General features: G+C 40.1%; 1 protein-coding gene and 1 long non-coding RNA gene across 2 annotated transcripts in view; one reads left to right on the top strand and one right to left on the bottom strand.

The window, feature by feature from the left end:
- Positions 1–24403, top strand: part of PACRG (parkin coregulated) — a 459238-nt gene that overhangs the window by 428862 nt on the left and 5973 nt on the right. The gene's annotated exons all lie outside the window — the stretch shown is intronic.
- LOC139080744 (uncharacterized) lies at positions 725–2306 on the bottom strand. Its single transcript, XR_011535484.1, has 2 exons — positions 1863–2306; positions 725–1156 (listed from the first exon to the last, which is right to left on the bottom strand). It is a non-coding gene; the product is annotated as an uncharacterized lncRNA (long non-coding RNA).

The raw sequence follows: 24403 nt of genomic DNA, 5'->3' as shown, positions 1-24403 counted from the left end.
TCCTGCATCTCTATCTAACTTACTTTCTACAAAAATACTCATTTTTCTCACCTCTCTATAAAAGGAAATTCATTTTCACCATTTTGAAATTTGCAATAAAGAAGCCTCAGACCATCCAGTTTTCTGAACTTCCTTTTAGTCATCAAAATTGATTAAAAGCAGCAATTTTGTTCTGCCAACACACACATAGCAGACTGCCCCTCTCTGGCCCTTCCCCAAAGCTCGTTTTCAATCACCGTAGCTACAGCGGCCAGTGAGATAAAAAGCATTATGAAGTGTTTCTCACCACTAATTCTTGGCATTGAGTACATTTCATGTATATATAATTCAAAAATCACTTTGAGCATGCAATACACATTTTTATGTGGCATTTTAATGTCATTATTATATGACATAACTTTTATGAAAGAAAATAAAATTTTAGATTAAATTTGAAGGATATTTCTTACTTACACCCAGTTCATAAATGTGTGTGATATTAATGTAAAGAAATAACAATAACTTTAAAGAACAGTGTTTGATGATTCTGTTTGGTGACGGATGTGTATATTGGTGTCTGAATTCTCTAGTCGTGTACACAAAACTGATGATTTCCAAAAAGAGCTTGACTCAAAGATGCAGAAACTGTGATTTAAGAATTGGCCCTTTTCATTTACAACCAGCAATTACATATCCAAAAAGACTGGAAACTAACGGCCAAATAAACTGAACAAAGAAATAGATATGCATTTGGATTAAGATTATATTTGTCATATTAGGATGCCATAAGGACAATGTTATTGGATAAATAAGTCTTGGATTTTTTCCAATAAAAACAAATTTAAGTAAAATTTAATAAAGATTCACTTTGAATTTTTTAAAAATGGTTGCACTCCAATAGAATTACAGGATTATAAAACTCTAAAGACCTTAGGAATTTTCTTATCCCTCTCTCCATCTTATATACAAGAAAACTAAGCTTTAGGGAGGTTGCAGACAGCCCAAGGCCACACCAGGAGCTGCTGGCCGGACTGAACTAGGTCCCAGATCATGAGCTTCCTTGAAGGGAGTAATCTTCTCCATTCCAGTCTGCCATCACTGCCCTATGTCCCCACAAAGTTCATAGGCATGCATTTCTTCCACGAATATGATGAACAGTGGTCTGGCAGAGGGAGACCTGAGTTAGGAATCAGAAGATGTAGTTGGTTATTAGAAAATTTCTCATTAAAGTTCTCAGTATATTTAACAGATTAATCTGATCTTATTTTAGATATTTTTTAAACCTGGAACAAAACAGTATTGTAATGTAGATGGCATCATATAGTTGCTCTTCCAGTCTCCTGATGGTATTTGAGTTCCGAGGGTTTAGACCCGCCTGCCTCCCATTAGATGCCTCAGGAACTCAACTGTAATGTGTCCACAGGCAAATCCGTGCTCTTCCCTCCATCTTGAAACTTTGCCCTCCCTCAACGTTCCCTGTTAAAGCTAATACTGTTGTCATCCATCCATTTGTACAAGCCAGAAACCCAAACGTCCCCCTCTCTCATTCTATCAAATTTTCTATCAAATTAACACCATCAAATTAACACTAAGTTCCATCTATTTTTTTTAAATTTTCTGAAGTATGTCTTCATTTCTCTATCACCCTAGACCAAACTACTATTATCCCATTGCACCTGGACAATGCAATAGCCATCTAACTTATCTGCCCTCACATACTGTCCAAACCATAGCCAAAATACAAAATTAATTGTGTCACTTATCTATTTACAACAATCCCTGGCCTCTGATTTTATCCTTAGAATAAAGGTGACTACCCTTCATGTGGCCCATATCACCTGACTCCAACATCACGTGACTGCTGCTTACCTCTGCACACTCACCTCATACCCTCTCTCCCTTCCTCCTGGTCTTCTGGACTTTCTCAGCTTCTCAACAGGTCAACTCTCTTCCACCTCAAGGCCTTTGCTCAAGCTGTTTTCTTTGCCTCTAATCATTTACACCCCCTATTTTCTTTCTGATCCTCCATCAGGCTTCCCCTGAAACATCCCAACTCTGGGAGCTCCCCTGACCCTCCACAGCAGGTCAGATCTCCGTGTCTTATGCTCCCATCACACGGTAGAAGTCATGGTTTATTTAATGTTCCTCTTCCATGCTAGACTGAAGCCCCATGAGGTCCTGGACTGGGTCTTCTGTCAACCACAGTATCCTTAGTTCCTAGCACGACCCTGACATCAAACTGACGATAGAATCCATCTTTAATTGAATCTTGCTGTGTGTCACGGTGGGAGAAGTCAAGTTGCCATGGAGGTATCTACGAGTGAAGCAGTTAGGAAGCTGGCCAGCCCAGAGAGCTAAAAGCAGAAACAAAGTCCAAGGGAAAGAATGCACCAACTATGATGGGGCAGGAGGAATGACATTTGCTCCTGCACTGGCAGAGAGTGGACTCTGCCTGTCAGAAAAAGGAGTAGAGCTGTCACAGCGGGTGCTGTGATCAGTTTCCGAGACACATGGGCCAAGGCATGATTATGAAGTACACACTATGTGCTGTTATAAACTTGCCAAAGGGAGATGACAGCACCCAGCAAAGAGCATTGCCCACAGTAGGAGCTCCACAAGCATCTGTTGGTTTGATTTCATTGCCAACGACAAAATGAGCCTCGCTATTTCTTCACACTGCTGGAAGGAGCGAATGACTCAGCACTCCGTCGCATCATGACACACATGGTTACTTATATTGATTTCACTCCCGAATGTGAAGGAAAGTGCCGTACTACATGCTTCTGTCATGTAAATCCCTCTTAAAAATTATTCTTCCATCTGTAAAATTATGCATATTTTGGAACATGATCTCTCTCTGTGGAAGTGGAGGGGTGAATGGAATATTTCATCAGAATAACTATTTACTGACAATTCATACTATTTTATAGTCCGTGTCTTTTGGAATGGATGGGAGTTCATTATTCAGTGGTTTATAAAATCTTCCAGACTGAATGATGAACTCACATCTGTTACAATTGGTATGGATGATAAAACTGGTGTGAATTGTCCATAAATATTTATTGTCAGGAAATATCAGCACGTCTTGCTGTTTTTAGGAAAATAATGCATGTTTTATTGTTGATACATAAAGCAGGACATTTATGTTTACTACACATAATAACATAGTAATGAAATGATAGTCTGTAGAATATGAGAGAGGCGAAACAAAGTCAAAATTTTGTGTTCTAAAGCTAGTTTTTTTTTTTGGTTGAGGAAGATTAGCCCTGAGCTAACATGCATGCCCATCTTCCTCTATTTTATACGTGGGACAGACGCCTGCCACAGCATGGCTTGATAAACGGTGCGTAGGTCTGCCCTGGGGATCCAAACCTGCGAACCCCAGGAAAACTTCAAACCCTCGGCCACCGAAGTGGAGCACACGAACTTCACTGCAAGGCCATCAGGCCCCTAAAGCTCGGTTTTTAAAAACATTAAAAGACCACACTACTGATATGAATCCCCTTTAAAGTGTTAAAAAAAAAAAAAAACTTTTAGTCAAGAATTGGCAATTGAGTTTCAGAATCAGAGTACAATGAAAATTTCTGCCATAGAAAATGGATGGTTGCCAAAGACCATCTGCTGAATAACTAGCATATTCATGATAAATCTACAACCCTAAGTTCTTAACGTGAGCCTTGGTCATCTGCCATGAAACATGTTCCTCACTGAACCCATATTGTCCCTTCCCTCTAAAAAAGCTGTTTTGAGGAGAAAATTTTCCACAAGGTAAATTTAATATATAATATAATTTAATATATAAATATGTATACGTGTATGTGCATATGTGTATGTGTGTATGTATACGTGTATGTGTGTATCTGTATATGTATGTGTGTATATGTATTTGTATTTCCTTAAAGACCAGCTGATCCTATATTTTTTCCAAAGAAAAGACGGAACATGAATAGTTCACATCTAACTTTTAAAAGTCCTATGTTTATTAGTTGCTGGCACTGTCAGATGAAGGCACTTTTCCTCAGTGATATAATGCTACAAAGTCAAGCTCCCTAAGGAGAGGAACCGTGGGCAGACACCAGGTTCATATTCATTTTTGGTATTCCTTGTAGGTCGAAAAAGACAGCACGCTCTTGCTTTTCATTTCACAAAGTCTGAGCAACCTTTTAAAAACCTGGTCTCCCCTGCGCTTACAAAAGGGAAAGGAACCCCTCCCCAGCAAATGGAGCCCATGGCCAGTTTCTCACCCCAGGGACCCGGAGAGCTACAGCTGGTTCCCCCTAAGCGGGGCAATGCGGAAACCCTGGTAGGCCCAGACGCTCACGTGCAAGGTCGGCGCTCAGCCCATCCCTGCAGGGCGGTGCCCGAGTTGGCCCTGCCTACTTTCTGACAAAGCGCTCCGAGCTGTACTTACCCCTGAACCAGCTCTTGGGGACCCCTTCAAAGTTCTGCATTTCTTACATTTTTCTTTTAAATTCTGACTTTCTCTTCCATCATCACCCAAAACGAACACCCACAAGCCCTGACAAGTGACACAGATGCCCTTTGGACATTTGCCGTTGAAGCATTGGAGCAAAGAACCCCAGCCTTTCTTCTGCTGGATGCATGAAGTTATTTTTCACTTGTTTATGTAGAAGAATAATTGAACAAGGTAACCCAGGGACACACCTAGCTCTTCGTGCTGCGGACGGCGTGGAAACCTCGCACGCTGGGCGTGAGCCGGAGGTTATTGAAGATGTTCAGAATACCCCACAGTAGAACTCGATTTCTTTTGCTTTGTTATTTCTTTAGAAGTTAAGGAAGTGATTTTGAGAGACCAGTCCTTCAGGTTCTTTCTTTTCTCTTTCCCCACAGAATTTAGACATTATTCAAATAACATTTATTCTGTATCATCTTCTTAGAGTTTGTTTTTCAGTAAAAGATATTTAACTCGTGCTAATAGCTAAGTCATAGAATCTCGCTGAGAATCTCGGGGTTTTTTCTTAATTGCAATTTCATCTCATGCACTTGAAATTCCAGGCACTAATAGTGCCTGAAGTGAGCTGTCATCCGATCCCCACCAGAATGAGATTGAGGCTTCAGCAATGAGAGCTGTAAACTTGCTGTGGTCAAGAAACACTGTGCTCCTTGTGTGTGGGCTAATCTGTAACCCGGGCACTAAGAGCAGAGAGTTGGAGCAGACCTGAGCACAGGTGCAGCTCTCATCCTTGTCAGCTCTGTGATTTTGGAATAATCGTTTACAGTTTCTCAGCCTCAGTTTCTCCATCTGTCAAATGAGGATAATAGCCTCTATGGTGCAGGATTGTTGAGAGAATTAGATTTGATGCCCGTAAAGTGCACACCTCAGAGCGAGTACTCCATCACTGTGGCTATTATTAACATTATCCGACATTCAAAATTCAAAACGAGTGTAAAAGAACTTGGTTATTATCATCATACGTTTGAGTAGGAACTAATAAAACTAAAAACTCCATGTTGCTGCATGCGTCATATTGAATCATTTTAGGCAGCACTTTCCCTGCAATTTGAACACAAAATTAGTTCTTGATTATTTAAGAAGATTAATGCGTGGAGAACTTTTTATGACAAAATAGCTACTCGTCTATACCGCCAAACACTTGTGAACGACTTTTCCCAATTATCTTCCTGGAATACACAGAGAACATAAATTAGTTTTAGATAATATCTAAAATAGCTACCATTTGGTAGGTTAGTATGTAGCAAAAATAATCAGATGCATTCTGAAGAGAAATACAAGTGAATTTAGGACTATATGTTCTTTCTGGGTGACTTACTCAGCGGCTTCCCTTCATTAGTGCAATTAACTGTGAATTGCCATAGTGAAGATCAGAAGACCGTGACCAGTAAAGTTGGAACCGGTGATAAAAGCAGCCCTCCATCCAGAGGACAGGCGTCAAGGTTAGCCACACGCCATTGCAGTGTTGGACTGCGGCACACGGATGGGAGGCTGAGAATGGCCACTGGAAACCATGCTGACAAATTTGGGATTCTCTAAGCTGATATCTACTCCATGCGAGCAGACAGTGGGTTCTGTCATGGGCCAACCTCTGAGTCAAGGGCCTGCTCTTGTGTAGAGTACGTGCCTGAGCTTCAATTTTGTTTGTCTTAATTTACTGACTTTCCTGATTTGGCAGTAGATGCGTTAGGACCAAATCATTCGAAAGATGCCTGTCTTTGTGCGGCTCCCTTTGCTATTTCCAAAGCATTTTACTGGGGCTGGCTCCGTGGCCGAGTGGTTAAGTTCGAGTGCTCCGCTGTGGCAGCCCAGGGTTCCGATCCTGGGCACGGACATGGCACCACTCGTCAGGCCACGTTGAGGCAGCGTCCCACATCCCACAACTAGAAGGACCTGCAACTAAGATATACAACTATGTACGGGGGGGTTTGGGGAGATAAAGCAGAAAAAAAAAAAAGAAAGATTGGCAACAGTTGTTAGCCCAGGTGCCAATCTTTAAAAAAAAAAAAAAGCACTTAAGGACATTATAGATTATGAGTCATTATATTTCTCATATTAGTCTTTGTGTCACCTTTTCTTTTGTAAATATCTCTTAATTTTTCCATTGACTTCCTCAATAATCCTTTTTATGTTTTTAATTTTTTATGTACTTAAGATTATATTTGAAATAGAATTAAATGAACGTTAAGAAAGCCTCATAATTAATCTAGTTCCTCAATGTTGTTCTATAAAAATCTCCATGATGACTCCAGTCTAAATGCCAACAATAATAATAATATGCCAATTGAGTAAACACCATGTGCCGCATGTTGCACTAACATTATCCCACCTAACCCTGTGCTAGTCCGAGGAGGGAGTTATTGTGATCCTGTTTTACTCATGAGGAAATGAGGACTGGCAGGGTTAAGTGACTTGCTTGCCCAGTTCCCACAGCTAGTGAGTGGTGTGGCCTCTGGGGTGGAGCAGGTGGGCCAGAGTTCTCAACATTCACCACACTGCCTCTCGGTTTTCTTTAGATTACCCATTTTCTACAAGTCATTCCTATAACTTACTCTATGCCAATGCTGAATTTGCTTAATTCACACACAAAGCAATCACTGGGTGATTGTGTCAATGGAGTTAGGTTATATTCATAACCTGTTCTGTGGGAGAGAATTTTCCAAGGAACCAAAAATGCATATCAGCACTCAATCTCAAAACCATCCCTGCCCCTTTCTCTAGACTGTGAAAATCTGGTGGACTAACCCCAGACTGGGCCCATAGGAAGAGGGTGGCCTGGAGCTCATCGTCATGGGGAGGATGGGCTAAGATCCCTGAGCCTGCCCCCAGCCAGACCTGGCTGTCTCCTTACTGCCTCACTTACTCATAGTGCAAACTTGGGCCAATTGCTTCATTTCTCTAACACTCAGTGGCCGAAACCCTAAATAAGGATGTTAATAATAGCACCTGTCTCATGGTTTTGTTACAAAGATTAGATGAAATAATATATGTGAGCGCAGTTCAGCACCTGGCAATAGGAAACACTCAATGCATGTTAGCATTGTTGTTATTATCATGTCATGACTCAAGAGGAGGGCACTCAACAGCCTGCCTTTCACACCATGGTCATTTATAAACTGCACTGCATTAAAAGGAGTCAGACCCACATGAGCTTAACAAAAAGTCCAAAGTCAGGGAGAGGATGGGACATTGCTGGGTGAGGCTATATTCCCAGGGCCTCCTCTGTGTCTTTGATGGGCGTTGGTCCTCTCCTTTCCTGGTCAAGGATTCTTAAGCAAATGATGTCTCCCACAAATCCTAACGTTGACTTCCTTTCGAGGACACACTGACTAACCATTTAACTCAAATCCCTTACGTTCCTGGCCTCAGTTCTGGCAGCTTCTCCCTAGATCTTGGTTCCCAGTTCACCTCCAGATGAACCCTCTGTTTGGCAGCCTTGACCCTGCCCTATACCTTGAGTCCCATTGATCCAGTGACAGAGGTACGGCAGGAGCCAGAGCCCCTTCCATCCTGCAACAATATTACTCCTTCATATTCATTTCTCCAACCAACATTTTCTGTAGCACCTACTGTATTAAGATAGACACCATAGAGGATTCAAAGATGGTTCTCATCTTCAAGGAGCTTAACTCTTGTAAATGAGATAGTTTCACAATACCTGTAAAATGGGTTTCTTGGTGATAAGAGTCCTAAGAGAAGCATAAACACTGTGTAAGTAATTAAAGGAAAGAACAATGTCCTCTGACTTGTGTGATCAGGAAAGGCTTCATAGCTTAGACGGCCTTTAGAGATTTTCCTAAGCAGAGGTGGGGAAGGAAATCCAGCATGAAGGAATGGCATAAGGAAAAGTGAGAAGGTGGGGAGTCTCTTACTCTTGTTTGGGGACAACAACTGTCATTTGACTGGAGCCTAATGTTCCTGCAGGAGAGGATTAGAAGATAAGGGTTGGCCTCAAGCCCATTAAAAAGAGCTTAATGCCAGGCCAAGAAAGCTAAATTTATTCATCAGATAATGGTAAATTTCCAAAGGTTTTCACCAGTGGAGGAATGTAACACAAGCTGAGTTAATGAAGGTTTAATTAGGTGGTCGTAAAGGATGAATTTGAGGGGATAGAAAGACAGAAGGCAGGAGAGACCAGAGAAGTTATTGCAAAAGTAAGGCAAATTTGGAGAGAGATCGTAAGGGACTAAATGTGGTGGCGGCAATAGAAATGGGCAGGTGCTCAGCCTTAACAACTGAAGGGCTGTGGCGTGTAGGAGGGCCTGAGTCATTCTTCTTACACTTTTATAAGTGGCAAGTCCAAATTCTTTCGGTAACATAATCCAATGTCTAGCATTTTTGTATAGAACAAAATTTTCTCTAAAAGAAAGCATAATATACTCAGAATGAAGGAGGAAATGTTTAGGAGACTATCGTTGGGCCAGTGTTTGCTTTACCTAGTGCATAATTCAAACATGCTTCTGCTCCCTAATTGGCTATCTTAATAGTCTTCAATAATATTGAGTAATCAAAACCAGATTAATTCAAAGTTCTGTTTCTTCCAATTCCTTTAAAAAGATCTTTCTCCATTCCTTTTGAGTTCACTATTATAGAAGATGGATATTACCTTCTGACCAGGGCTCATTGAAATGAGTAAGCAATCTCATACTCTTGCAAGGATTTTTTCAAAGACAGAAACAGATATAGATTGATCCTGACTGTAAAATCAAACATCGTGCTAATATTTAGACATTTTCCCCGTGTATCCATGAATTATTCAAGTTACTAGAAAAGATTTTCCATGACTTCCCTTTATTCTTAACATGAAAAGCCTAACAGCAAGTAAAATTTCTAGAAAATCCTATGAACCATGTTTCTCTTTAGAGATTTCACTGACACTTGGGTCATGAACAACAATCAACAATAAACTATTGATTCCAGTTCTAGCGATACAATTGAAAGGCCTTCAGTCCCTCCTGCCAGTGATTGGGCCATTGCACGCACACATGCAGACACATGTGTACACACACACATGCAAGCAAGCATCAGGGCAAGCTGGTGTGTGGGCACCAAAGTTACCTCCGTGGTTTGGGACGTCTGTAGGCTCAAGGCCAGCCTTCGTCTCCCTCCTGGTAATCAAAAAGCCTTTCCAAAGGGCAACCATCAAAGTACTGACGTGGAATTGAGCCTCCCCTGCTCATTTCTGAGCCATGCAAGGCACTGTAGCCTTCTCAATGAGATTACCGTGTAGTTGATGGTTACATCAGGAATTATGGGAATATAATTTTTGCAAATTTCAGTTATTCCCTATAGACATGGCCCATGAGAACAAAAAGATTTATAACTAAAAGGTTTATCTTCCACATAAAGAATTGGGAAACTGAGAAGATGACATAACATCACGACAAACATGCATAATGATAGTCCACATGGCTATTAAAGAAAGTTAAAAATATTCAGAAGAATTTTTAATGTTAACGTAGGTGAGGTCTAGATATATAAAGAATACAGGATTACAGTGTTTGGTAGATTTTTAATGGAAGTTTTAATCACTTTTGAAAATTAAATAAGGATCTTGAAAATCATGTTTTTTCAACATCAATGAATACAAAAGAGATAACTATGAAAAGAAAATAGTACTAACCACATTTTGATGTGTTCTCAGAAAGTCTAGTAACATCTTCTAGCACTTTTCTATTTTCCAGTTCCAACCTAGATTTTATTTTTGCCAAGAAACTATCTAGCCAAATACCTCCATTAGCAATTACAGAATATGACCCAATTATTTCTTTAAGAAAAAAATGAACTTTCTTTTTTGGTTAGGGAACAAGATATTTTAATGAAAATGATCTAAAACAAAAAAAATGCAGTTTTAGTAAAATAGATGAAGAAATTGTACTTCTTTGTATTAAAATATTTTTCATAAAACATTAAAAATATATTAATGAGAATTTAATCTCATAAAAAAGTTAATCTGCTATAATATTGCTTTGCGTATGTTTATATGAAATTGCATGGGAGTAAAACAAATTATGTCATCATAATATTGTTTCATATCCCTACGGAAATATTTTTATAAAACAGTTTAAAAAGATATTACAGAAGGAAAGAAATCTTAGACTTAGTGAGGATGACACCTTTAAACAAGTTATTTTCATGGAGAAGCAAGGAAAATTACTAAAAACAGAATTTACATTTAAAATTAGTCAATAAAACTCAAGTTGTCAATGTTGGTCTTAGTTTTCCCCAAATATAAAATGGCAGCTCAGGAGAACCATTGGAGAGAATTTGGAAAGGAAGGAAATATTGTAAAGGATCAAATATAAACTTTCTATTTTACACTAAATTTTCTGACAACCGTATCTATCCTTGCATTTAATTTTTACCAATCATCGTGACTCAAAATTAGAATTTGTACGTTATTAACTGATATTAATAATATGATATTCTTTTATTTTGTCTTGTTTTTATAATATCAGAACTGAATTTCGTGGTCAAAATATCCATAAAGACATTTGGTTATTTTACATATGGTGGTTAAAATTTTATGCTTGGAACTCAGACGTAACCTTTCTGTACCACAGGCTCTTAATCTGTAGGACTGTGGTAATAATATTAGCAACTTCACAAGATTGTTGAGAATTAAAATTAAGTAAGCTAAAATACAAAAAGATGCTTAGCACATCTCGTGCCTGACACATGGTAAGAATTAAAATTTAGATTAAATCATATGAAATTGACATTTTATTAGTCAAAAATGGTTGAATATTAGCAACGTCATCTAGTTAAATATAAAACAATGTTTTATTATCACTGTAGGCACATACACATTAAAAAAAAACCTTATATGCATTCCAGTTTTATCAAAAACTTTGTTTTCTCTGTTATTTTAATTCTTCTTGAAGAAAGAAGAATGACATGAACCAAAATATATTTCAGACCAAATAATCCACAGAGATTAGGAGGTGCCCTCATCCTACAGTGATTACGGGGTCAACCATCAGGGATTTCTGAGTCAGCTGGGTTTGACCTCACTGACCTTGGGCTCCCTGGGAGAGGAAGCAGGTTGTAATGGAAATAGCTGAGGCTTCAGCTTTAGATAGACCTGAGACCAAATCCCATCTCTGACAATTTACTCCTCTGTACAATGGGTGGATTCAGAATATTAATGAGCACTCCATAAACTCCTTGAGTTGATCCTGGTAGGGAAGTGAAAGAAACTAACACTTGAGTGCCCAATAATTGTCATGCTTTGAGCCAAGTACCTTATATAAGTGAGTTCATTTAGTTCTTACAACCACCCCGTGAGGAGGCATCAATACAGATATTCCAGTGATGATTATAGTACCAAATAACAATGACAAACACTGATACCACGCTTAATAGTATGTAACAAGTGCTTTACGTAGAGAACCTTATTTAATCTTCGCAGCAGCACTAGCTAGATATGGAGGAAGGGTAATCATTATGTGTCTTTGCCATCATCTTCATCATCACCACAACCTCACAGAATTGTTTAAGGATTAAGTGAAGGAACATAAATAAAACTTCTGGCCTGATGCTTGACACCCGGCTCTCCCCCTCTGCCCTGAGGCCCCAAACTTGTTTCCAGGCCCATGATCTTCTGCTCAATCAGAAGTTCTCTTAACCAACTGCAGGCAGGATGCAGTTATCTGTTACCTCCTGGAAGCAGGAGACCGGCTCTGCCCACCCCTCTGGCAGCCAGCAGCCAAGCCATTTTCTCTGGAGCACCTTTCTCGACCACCATGGTCCCTTGGGTTATTGGAAGACTTTTGAGAACCCATTTTTGGTGGAATTCCAGCTTCGTCCTGCAGGAAATACACCCCCAAAGTCTATTCCTTTCCTCAAATTCTGATTTGCCTTCTTATAGCTCTTAGGTTTGTGAGTCAATTTAGTTCCATCAAGCAAAAAATAATTACAACAGAACTTAAAGGGATTTAGAATTTTGATTAGTTTTACTTATCATCAGCTGTTTAGATCGGTAATGTTTGGGGTCCTGGTTATGTCTTTCTTTGTAGGATTAATCAATGGTTTGCTGACAGACTCGATCCTGGAGTAGTGACTGTAGCAGCACACTAACTCATGCATCCTTGCGATGTACTTCATGCGTTTTATTTTGTCTTTCGGATAGGGCAATAATTAGACCTGCCAGTAGCTTTTCAATATGAGAAAAATATCTTTAAACGCTTCACACAGATTTCTGTAAACAGCTTGCTTTTTCTCAGTTTATAACACATCTTATAACAGGGTGTAATTACATCAAAGGAAGTGAAAAAAGTAAAAGAAATACCCAGATAATTCAGAACTAAAGATCACATGTACTGAAATATCGATCCAAATAATTATATTTACCTTAACTAATTGAATGGCATGTCAGTTACCAATCTGACCTTGCAATAACTCAGTGCCAATCAGAAATTCAAAGTCCTTTGAATGTTTGTTTCTACCTTAAAATCTGCTCTCAACGTAATACACAACTTCTTCCCACTATAATGCTTTGTTTAATTAGTTAAATTGAAATAATATGTAAAGACTTTTTTTCTCCTATTATTCACTAAAAAGGGCATGTAAGTTCGTCATCCGACCTCAAAACAAAATCGACACAACTGTGTTTATTTGTGCCTAAAAGAGATAGCAGTACACACACTGAAATGCGTCTCCGACCAGAGGTCATGGTTAAAGTTATTGGCGTGGTTTTATAAGGAGGCTCATGTTGCAGCTGTCTGCACTGTCCCTAGGCTGAAGATAAATAGCAGACTTTAGTTTCCACTGCTACTGGTCTTTTAACCTTCAATAAGAACAAATGTTCCAGCCTCGCTCCATCTGCATCCTCAAAGTTTATCTCCCAGGACCTGCCAGCCATCTCTTAGCTATCTGCCTCCCAGCCTTCAGCTTGGGCTTCCTGGAGGCGAGAGTCTGGGCCACTTTCATCTTTTGAGGCTCCCTATAAACTAAAAAGTGTAGAAATGCCAACACAAGGTTAACGCAATTGCAGTATATCGCAAATGTGTCCATGTAAAAAATTAACGCTTTTCACACACAAACCAAAAGAACGATGATTTTCCAGATGACCTCATTTGTAGATAATCCAATCTGAAGATAACCCCCAAAGTTTCGACTCAAGGCACCTTGTAAACATGACGGCTGGACCAAACAGCATTCAAGGTCGTGCCAGTGACTAGCCTCGTGGATAACTGAGTATGGTCCTTCATAGGATAGCCTAGGAAGCAAACTGGTAGGTGGGTGGGAGGTTTTTAATTCATGTTTATAAGATCAGAGCTGGCCACGAGCATAAGGGGACAGCAACAGCTCAGGGAAGGGTGGTCCTTGCCTCCCCAGGTCAGGGAGAATGTTTCATACCAACAGCTGCAACTCCTCTCAGCTCGCAATCAATGCTCATGGCTCAGGCAGAGGGAGGGGTGCAGGCAGAGGTGGGGGAAGCTCCTGAGGCTCAGACGCTGCTTGCTTCTCCCTTCTCCCCATTCCGTTGACTTCCCAGCAGAGCCTCGCTGGCCTGGGGCAGAGAAAAGGCCCAGGAGCCATCGGAGGGAGGTGGAAGGGACAGAGCACCAGGAGGAAGGAGCCCTCCCTGCTCCAGCTCCCCAATGAGTTCACAGCACAGACAACACCTCTAGTCCACCAACTCCACGCGGAGCTATAATGAGTCCAGGGTCCAAACAGGTAGGCAGGTGAGAGATGGGCAGGGGCAGTGAGGACAAGAGCAGGCTCAGGAGGGGAGGTGGCAGAAGCTTCCTCCTACCCATGGGAGGAATGATGGGGGGCCTGATATTGCCGTCCGTGGTTGTGGCATTCAGCTTCCTCCTGATCTCATGGGGCACACAGGACTGGTCCAGGTTGTACTGAATCACAGCCCGTTTGCACAGTCTACACAAGGGCAAAAGTCTAAAACGTGTGGGGAGTCAGAATGATCTATGAGGTCATCAAGGACAAGTTGTAAGGAAAGCTTTTTAGAAACTAATCACTATAAATGTTCATCCTTCTGGGAGTGATAATCAACTAAATTGCTCTAAGTAATTTACTGATTATGCGATTTCCTCTACATTTCTTAACACAATCCCTCAGATTCTTTTTCAAATCTTAGGGTACTACTGCCTCAGAGACCTTTAGAAGTTACAGCGACTCTTTGGGCCGTTCTTCTGCCCTCTGAAATGCTGCTTAATGAAGCAGTCAAAAAAGAAATGAATGCTGGAGTGTCTCGTGCTCTAGAAAAATCTAACTGCAGAGATCTTGTTCACTCCTTGGCTTCCCAGGATGTTATGAGACTTTGTTTCTTTTATAAAAACAACCCAATAGATAAATAGGCAAAGATAAAAATAAATCATTCTTCTAAGGAAAAAAAACTCACGTAGCAAAAAGAAAAATGTGTTGGAAAATGTTAACCCTCTTCCATAATTAGAAAAATGCTAACTAAAGTAACCTTAAAGTAACATTTTACAACACTGAATTAGCAAACAAAATTTTAATTATAGCCCCCAATGCTGTGATAAATAGATAAGTTCATGTGTTGCTGGTAGCATTATAAATTGGCATAACCTTTCTGAAAATCAATCTGGCAATCTATGTAGCAATAACTACAAAATATTCCTATTCTTTGAAGTGGTAACTTCACTTGTGAGAATTATTTTAAGGAAATAATAGAACTAAAAAAAAAAAAAAAGACTGACCGCACAAAGATGTTTATTGCATAATTATCTAAAATTTTGAAAATCTGGTAGTAGACTTAATGTCCTTTACTAGAGGAGGATGGCTAAGGAATTTACACTCCGTTCAACTCTGTTGCTGCTGAACAGTCACTAAAAATTACAATTATGTGTAGTATATATCAGTGTTGAAAAGAACACGATAACTTGGTGAAACTGTGCACTCTGATGACAATTTGTTCCCACCTCAAGGCCTTTGCATTTGCTGTTCTGCACCGCGCCTCTTTCCCAGGCTGCTTGATGCAGAGCTGGCTTCTTCTCAGCATTCAGATTTCAGCTGAGATTTCATGTCCTCAGGAGACCTTCCTGATCACCCACCCAGGTTGGTCCCTCTCAGTCCCTCTCTGCCACATCACCTGTTTTCGTGTCACTCTCTGAAATGCTCTGGTTCCCTCATTGGCTGATTGGTGTATTATCTGCCTCTTCCACCAGAACGTGAGCTCCCTGGTTCTCCACTCTACCTCAGCTACTAGAGCACTACATACCTGATCCTGAAATCACAGAAATTGGACAGTAACATCCGAGTTCAAATGAGAACTTGGTTCCTGATTTCCTCCCTGGATTTATTGTCTCATTGCTCATATCCTCACACTGGGAAAGCCAGTTTGCAAACAGCTCTGCTCTGGGCATGTAGAAATTGTGTTTGAACACCAGGCAGGCCATGCTAGGGAACAAGGATTCTCTGCACTGCCTCTGTGTCAAACAGCTGCTCTCTCCCACCATGGGGTGCTGTCCTTCTCCTGTGGGGACCCCTCCCATAGCCCAAGCCCATAGATATGTCAGGGCTGGTCAGCCTCACCAGACCTCATATCCTCCAGCCGGGCTAGCCTATGAGGAGGGAGGGCAGGCTACAGATTTGGTGTTGTCCCAGAGGCCAGGAGGGTTGCCCATCCACGAAATCTTCCTATGCCAGACTCCCTTGACTTCCGCAGTCCCCAACATTAGAGCTGTTCCTCTGAGCCAAAGGTCTCTACAAAAATATAAACAGCCTTGAAACAAGGGCCCACCATCACATGGCAGATCTTTAAGTCAAAGAACATAGGTCTTGCCCATAAAAGCATGTGGAGGGGCAGTGTTCTTCAAGAGAGAGTATTCCAAGAAGCTGGAACTAAATGGAATGATTTCCTTAGACGCCTTGGGTGGTTGAGGGATAATAGACACCTGGCAGTGGACACTGGAGTAAGAGCAAGGGGTCAGTTGAGCCTGTGGTCCAGGTCTTTCCATCAGTCTCCTGGAGGCTTTCCTTGTCCAGGCCTAACTCAGCAGGAGCCAGCCTGGTCAGATGTTCAGCAAGTGTGCTTGTTCATCAGGACATTGACCCAATGTACTCTGAGCTCCGAGTCTGCTATACAAATGCCAAATTTGGGAGCCTGGCCAGGGGCAGGAGTTGTGAGGTCCACATTCCTAGGGGCGTAGGGCCATGCTTTGAAGGGTCTAGAAGAGAAAAGAGGGCTTCTTTGGGCTCAGAGGCCAACACAGCAAGCCATGCAGTGAAGCTGGCAGATGGGGTGATTTTAGCTACAGTACAAGAAGCAGGGGAGCAAGTTTCCTAAACTCCCCCAACTCGGTATTCCTCCTGCAGGGCTAAGAAAGGAGCCGCTGGAGATGCGCCTCCCATGCTTCCTTCTGTCTCACTGTCTCTTCCTCAGCATAGCTCTTCCCTCGTGGTCGGCAATAGGCAAGGACACCTTCTTTGTATCTCTCTCTCAATTCAGCTCCTTGCTTGATATAAAATGGAAATTATAACACATTGTTGTTAGTATGTATTAAGTGCAATTAGTGCCTCAAAATACAAAACTGGGAAACCCAAATATACGTTATTTTGCAAATATTAAGTCCCTAGGAATGCTACAGAATAAAGACCTGATTGTAGCTTGAGGCACAAGTGTCAGGTTTGCATTCAAAGACAAAATCCACTTTTTCCTGGTGGTTTACCAGGACTGCATCCCACCAGCCATCCAGGAGAAAAATGGAACTTAGGAAAACTATTGCGTGTAAGCTTAAGCCATAAATTGTTTGCTTATAAAGTCCTGCAACCAAGTGTCTTGATCAGAGATACAAGGAGGGTCCGAGGGACCAGTCCAGACTAGAAGAGCGAACGGCAGGTGAGTAATGAACAGCCCGAAGATGAGGGCTCCGTGTTCGCGGTGAATACGCATGACCATAAACTCGCTCTGCTGCATGAGTTGGAGATAAAGCAGCTCAGGTCTGCTCCTTTTCTCAGGCTGTGGAGTGAACCTATTTTATAAACAATAAAGCAAAAAGCTTACTCCATGGTGTTCTGTGGGCTATCCTTCCTGTCCTACCCACAGGAGAGCTAAATTAGGGACAATCTACTGTTACCCAGGAGCAGGAACACTGACCTCAGAGTAGCTACAGTAAAAATAATTGTTGAAATTTATCAACAGCTTGTTATGTTCATAGAGACATAACATATATGCTCTCATTTTCTCCTTGCACCTATCCTTACAGGCAGGTATTATTATATCCATTTCAATCAGAGATTCAATAACAAGCTGAGGGTCCCAGGGAGCTGGGATGCAAAGCCATCTGTGTTCAAAAAGCCTGACCACATGGCCTCAACCCCTTGGGGATACCGTTGTTTTATTTCCATGCTGCCTTTGTCTGGACTCACCTACTCCTCAAATCCTGATTCAGAGGAAAGCAACTGTGTGCACTATGCTGAGGAATTTCAAGAGATAAAAAATGCAACTCAGGCAAATAAATATTCTTTATTCAAAAGTATCAAAAGTCAGCATATTTCTCCTATCAGCATTTCCAAACAAGCCTTAGTTTCAATCTTGTGCAAACCCAATTTTGCTGTTCTGGCAAATTAAATGGCCACATTTTCCTTTTTTCCCCACAACTTAGTTACCTCTTTTCTTTTCTTTTTTTTTTTTTTTTTTTACCATGTGGCCAAAACTTTGATTAGAATTTAGCAAAGCCCTGAACATTTGTGAAAATGTCCTTAGCCAAGCTCAAGTATTTTCAGATTGTGTTCTGTATTAATATGCTTGGTGGCAAAGTGGATGTCTCTTGCCACATTTAACTCACCAGTGTAGAAGCTGATAAAAGTTGATAGTCAGAGCTCGGAAAGATATCGCGAGGTTATTTTAAGCTGAGACAGTCGTAAAAGGCTTAAAGGTTTTAACTCTGTCACTTTCACAGCAGTTAACTCAGTTCAGCCCAGCAGACTCCTTTGATTTGTTCATTAAATATATTATTTTTGCATTAATTAAGCTCATTTGATGAGAAAGATTCTCACTCCGTAAAATTTCCAGCTAACGGCTTGGAAATTTATTCAAATTTTGCACCTAATAATTCATTTTAGAATTTTCAAAGGGTAGGTGGTTGAGGCAAGCTGAGATAAATCCCAGATGATGGGGGACACGTCTGACCTGCAGAAATGGTATAATGCGGTCTTTCATTATAAGCACCATTAGTGACTTTACCTATTATTTTCTGCAACAGAACAAAGAGTACATCAAGCCCACGAAGGTCTTTTACTTTGTGGCTCAGTGCCCCCGTGTGCAGGCTTTCATCTAAAATGATTTAACCAAACTTTGTTGTGATGGTGATCACCAGTGTGGACACACACAGGCTTCTGAGTTCTGAGGTCATTACATCGATGAAAGTTCTAACAAAGATAATTTGATAACTATATCTCTCCATAGTTTACTCCACTAGCTGGCAATGCTTGTTAGAAATCTGAGATTTCTTTTTTCATTTTTGTGCCTCAATTATTTAAGAAAAAATTAGAACTGAAAATGGGTTTTTGGTTAATGTTTCCCGGAAATGGAAAACTATGGTAACAGCTGTGGTTTTGGCTCGTTTTAAAAAGTTTTCAGCATCAATCTAAAGTACTAAAATTATTTCCAATAGGTTTGCATCACTCCTGAAAGCAGCAACGAATATTTCCTTTTCAATTAAAATCATTTATTTAGCTATTTCTTGAACTGACTGAAAGTTACCATGTAGCTATGCAAGAAATTATATTAAGCAAAATTTAGATATTAAATGAAAACATTATCAAAATTCAGCATTTTCTTCATCTTGGAGAAAAGGTCACTAATAAAGTGAATGGAATAATCCGATTTTTCGTTTTGGAAAAAGAAAGTGTTTTCTTTTCAAATTTAAGGGGCCGGCCCGGTGGCGCAGCGGTTAAATTCACACGCTCCGCTTCTCAGCGGCCTGGGGTTCACCGGTTTGGATCCCGGGTGTGGACATGGCACCACTTGGCACGCCATGCAGTGGTAGGCATCCCACATATAAAGTAGGGGAAGATGGGCAGGATGTTAGCTCAGGGCCAGGCTTCCTCAGCAAAAAGAGGAGGACTGGCAGTAGTTAGCTCAGGGCTAATCTTCCTCAAAAAAAAAAAAAAAAAAATTTAAGAGTGATCCAGGTAAACCCTACTTTAAATCAAAGAGGACTTAGAAAAAAGAGGATGCTATCTAACTATCCATGTAGTTAAACTCATCTGATCAAGGCTTTCCAAATTCACATAAACACTATTCCATGGATAAGAACTCATATGTATGTAAATTGTAAATAAAGAATAGGAATTAGGCAAATTGTGGGCCCGACATTTAACATACAATGTATTTAGAACTGAATTTGCTTATATTGTATCTGGATTCATAAACCCACAAAGTAGTAATTGATTCATTCATTCATCCCTTTTACAAGTGTTCACTTTGTATTTGATGCCAATGAACCAGGTTTATGATATAAATAGCATGATCCTATCCTTCAAGAAGTGGTACACTATAGGAAAACTAACTAAACATAAAACATTTCCTAAGGGTTCCAGAGTGGCATGTAAACCAGGAAAGGGAGGGATGACTGACTGTGATTCTAGGAATTCAAAAGCAGGAAAGATGATTGTGGAGTCGCCTTCACGGAGGAAGTAAATCCAAAACTAGCCTTGATAAAAGGTAAGCTTGGACTTACCAGGAGGGAGAGGGCAGCATATTCCAATGGGAATTTTAAAGACATGAATGGAAATTGCACACATTAGGATTAGTAAGAAATCTAGTCTGAGTGGAGCAGAAGGTCTTGTGGGGAAAGAGCAAAATATCAGATTGGCTTCACAAGGGAGAGTGGATACAGATGGCCCAGATAGTGGGGAATTGGAATTGGATCCATCATACAACATGGAGATATTGGGCATGAGCAGGAGAGAATGTGATTAGGAAAGTCAATCTGTAGGATAAATTAGGAAAAGGAGAGCTTGAAGATGGAAAGACCAAATAGACTATTAGCTCCAACTGGGGGTGGGCTACAGAAGTAGTCCTGGGTCTGGGTTTGTTAGACAGACCCACCAGGCACTACACAATAGCAATCCAAATAAAGCGAAGGAGGATTCAACGATGACCCTAATGCTCAGAGCTTGACTCAGGGCTTGCTCGACTAGTAAAGTCAGCTCTTACCTTGTGGGGGCCAGTTGAGGGCCTCCACGCAGGATTAGATTCCGTCATGTACTATTCAGGAATCAGAACAATTTCCTGAAGGAATACTAGAAACCCTCTACTCTTCATGGAGAATGGCAGCCTTGAACCTTGATTCATAAACTGCCCCAACATCTGTGGTTTGAATCTGGCTTTTTTTTTTTTAAGGATATAGAAAGTCCATTGAGATAGCTATAAGAGTCCTACTATCTGCCTTCTCACCCTCTTCCTACTATCCTGCAGTAACAGGTTTTCCCAGCACCTCTGGTCTGACCATATCAGAGGTCCCTCCACGAGTAGCAATGACACCCTGGACGGTGGCTCTGAGACTGCTTTCCTATCTTGTTTATGTTAAAGCCCTATCATTTCCTCATCTGTAAGACTGTATAACTAATACCTACCAGATCTAGAAATCAATCATAAATAAAGATGCGAGGGATGGAATGTGAAATTAATGCTAGAATTTCCCCATAGTCCTCATGTATCATATGGCATTGCAAAAAAGTCCTTGAAATAGTCAGCCTTGATTTTTGTCTTCCTGCACATACCTCTGTGAAAGACGGCATTAGTTCAAGGATTTATAATGGAGTGAAAATAGCATAATAGACCGTATCATAAAAATGAAGCTAAGATGAGCAGTTTGGGGGTGCCCTATGAAACACGAGTTGACTGGCTTCGGCAAGTAGAAAATCTCCCTCAGCGTTTATTCACCTAGACCCCCCATCCCAATGGCATTCCTTCTCTTTGGGATTAAAGCTCTTCTGTAGTTAGAAAGGCAAGGTTTCTGTCCCCTTGCAAGCTCCCTGTGTTGACATAGGATGCTTAGACCTCTCTTTCTGGATCTTCCCATCATCCTTCTCATTGCACTTCAGCAGACACCTACCACAAGTTCTCTTTTTAGTACCCAAGTATCACATGCTGCTTGTGTCACTTTACTAAGTTATTTCACCTTTCTAAACCTCTGTTTGCTCCTCTGTGCAGGGGAGCCAATAACAGTATTTAGCTCACAGGGCTATTCTTAGTTTTAAATGACATTATGGTAGTATTATTATTGTTGTTATTATTACTCCACCATGAGACAGGCCAGCAGGGAATAGATTTAGGACAGGGAGCTGGACTTAGAACTCTGCTCATTTTTAGACAGTCTGCTCACTGAATCACATTGGCCAACAAGAAAAGAGAGACACTTTCACTTCACAAGTTGGAATTCAGCTTAATTCAATGGCAACTGAATCTACTGTTAGAATTATCCTGTCGAGGGATAAATTGGTGAATCCCCCTATTTTTCTCAGTATAACTTCCAGGTCAAAATAGTCATTAATCAGAGATGAACCTAACTTGCCTTGTTGTAGTCTCAACCAAATCACTTTGCATTGAATGTACAAAATATCAACCTATACATTTGATATTTATTCTAGGAAATCAAAATCTGCATAGACTTATTGAAACAGCAGAATGGCATAACTTTTGGTAACATGTCAACAAACAATTTGAGTTTTTGACAGTGCTCTCTTTCTTAACTAGAACTAATTATGTAAACTTTGGTCTTTTGGTTTTTCTTAGAACTTGATTTGAAAACTGAATTTGAGGCTTATGAGATTTGTGAAATTCTTCAAATTTGAAGAATTATACAATTCCTTTACGGTCATCTTTTCAGTTGAAATACAATGCCTCCATTGAATAACCATCATTTCCAAAAGTGTATTCCAAACTTTTGTTGTAATATTATAAAATGTAATGTTAGGATGGGTAGGAAACAGAGATCATTTCCTTCTTTTTACAGGAGAGGTAACTGACATTCAGAGAAATTAAGTAACCATCTATAGTTAAACATCTAGTAAGTTATTAAATATTGCAGCTACTGTATTATTCAAAAATTTTATCACAAGTTATTAGCCTTGAAGTCCAATGTTTTTTCCACAATACCAGTGCATGCCAATGTTATCATTGTTAATTTCCTAGAGAAATAAATCTACTTTGCAGTTGGAAAATGGCAATTGTTTAGAATTTTTCATTGTCTGTCTGAAGGAAAATTTAAATATTTCATTGACAATTGAGCCAAAATGTATGATATCTTCATTTCACAAGTGACAAGCGCCCTCATGCAGAAGATGAAAACCTTTTCTTGAGTTTTCAGTACCATGATAGCTTAGTAGCCTCCTGCTTTAGTCACCCAGCTCCAGTGTCAAAAAGAGAGGAAGAGAGAGAGACATCCAGCTGAGAATCAAGATCTCGCTTCAAAGCTTTTATCTTCAGAGGAAAGAAATCTTGTGAATTTCATTCATGTCAACAAGATGTGAGAAGACTTGAAGTATTTAAGCCCTTGGGCATCTCTAGCATGCCAGATGCTGTGGTTATTAGAAGTTTTTGGTTGCAAAACCATCTCAACTTCGATTCACACCCCCCATGAACCAAGGCTTTGGAAATATCCATTGTACAGTGACACTTAAAGGTATGTTGAAAACCATCACTTTCCAAGAGGAGATGAAGTCAGCCAGGGAAATGGTAGTTAAACTTAGGCCAAAACGGGAAACACCCGGAATTCTGAATGGGGTGACACATGTTATGGTTAAGAAAAAAAAAAGATCAGTCCTCTCAAAGTACCGTAGCAAAGCTATAAAAGAAAGTGAAAGAAGCATTTGTTTAGGATTCTAAAAGCAGATAACCTCAAAATATCTCCCCAAAGCGTTCGTTCTCTTACTCAGTGTAGAAAATGAATTAGATCCTAGATTTTCTTCCTCTCTTTTCTTTCTCCTCTGTTCTCTCATCTCCAAAAAGGATCAGACTGGAATTCACAATTATTTCTACTGTAATTTTCCAAACTTTATGGGAGAAAGTCCTTTTATTCCAAAATAGGTAATGCTATTTCTATAAAGTAAATTGAGTCCAAGCTAACCCCAAATAAACATATTTCTACCCAAACTAATGTTGACAATTTAATTGAGGTCTTGAAATTGAAAATTTCTTAAAAGATAAAATATATCTGTCTTTTTTCCCTTTCTTAAGTCAGATTAAAAAGAAAAACACTCAAAAGCAACCATTTCTAAACTCATAAATATCATGAGTTACCTTTTTAATATCTTTTTTAAATGATGTTATCTCTTTAATAAATCTCGTTTGGAAAATGTTAGTTTTAGTCCATAAAAACTGACATTTCTGCACAACTAGAAGGCCCTATAGCTAGAATATACAACTATGTACTTGGGGGCTTTGGGGAGAAGAGGAAAAGAAACCCCTGACATTTTTGCTTAAATATCCATAAGTTCAAATGGGGAATTACTGTTTGGGTCATCTCAATTTTATAACTGCTAAATCCACGAAACCCAAAAGGGAAATTTGTTCAGAATCATCCAACAGAAAATCTGTGATGGCTTAATGTCATCAAGAAACATCATAATAATATTTGCAATAGGTTCCACCTGCATGTACCTGCCAAGACCTGAACCCAGGCCCCAGGGCTCCCTTTATTTCTCCACATCAATGACATCACTGACACCCAAGAGGAGGAACACAGCTTTGGCTGTGACTGATGCCATCAAAGGTTACAAGTCTTGACAGGTAAAACACCTTTCATCTGGGCTCTAGAGCTCTTGAAATTTTTTAGTTCAGCATTTGAGAAGCCAAAAAAAAAAAAAAAAAAAAAAAAAAACGCCTTATCTGATCCAGAAAAGAAAGATTTGGCTTCTTCTTTTACCATTTTTTTTTCACAGCACTCAGTGTTGCTTCAGGGAGCCCGTCCAGCCCCAGTGGGCATGCACCATAGGACAAGAGTTCTTGCTGCA

This window comes from Equus przewalskii, chromosome 32 (assembly GCF_037783145.1).
Source record: "Equus przewalskii isolate Varuska chromosome 32, EquPr2, whole genome shotgun sequence".
Lineage (NCBI taxonomy): Eukaryota > Metazoa > Chordata > Mammalia > Perissodactyla > Equidae > Equus > Equus przewalskii.
This window is presented reverse-complemented; position numbering and strand designations above follow the sequence as displayed.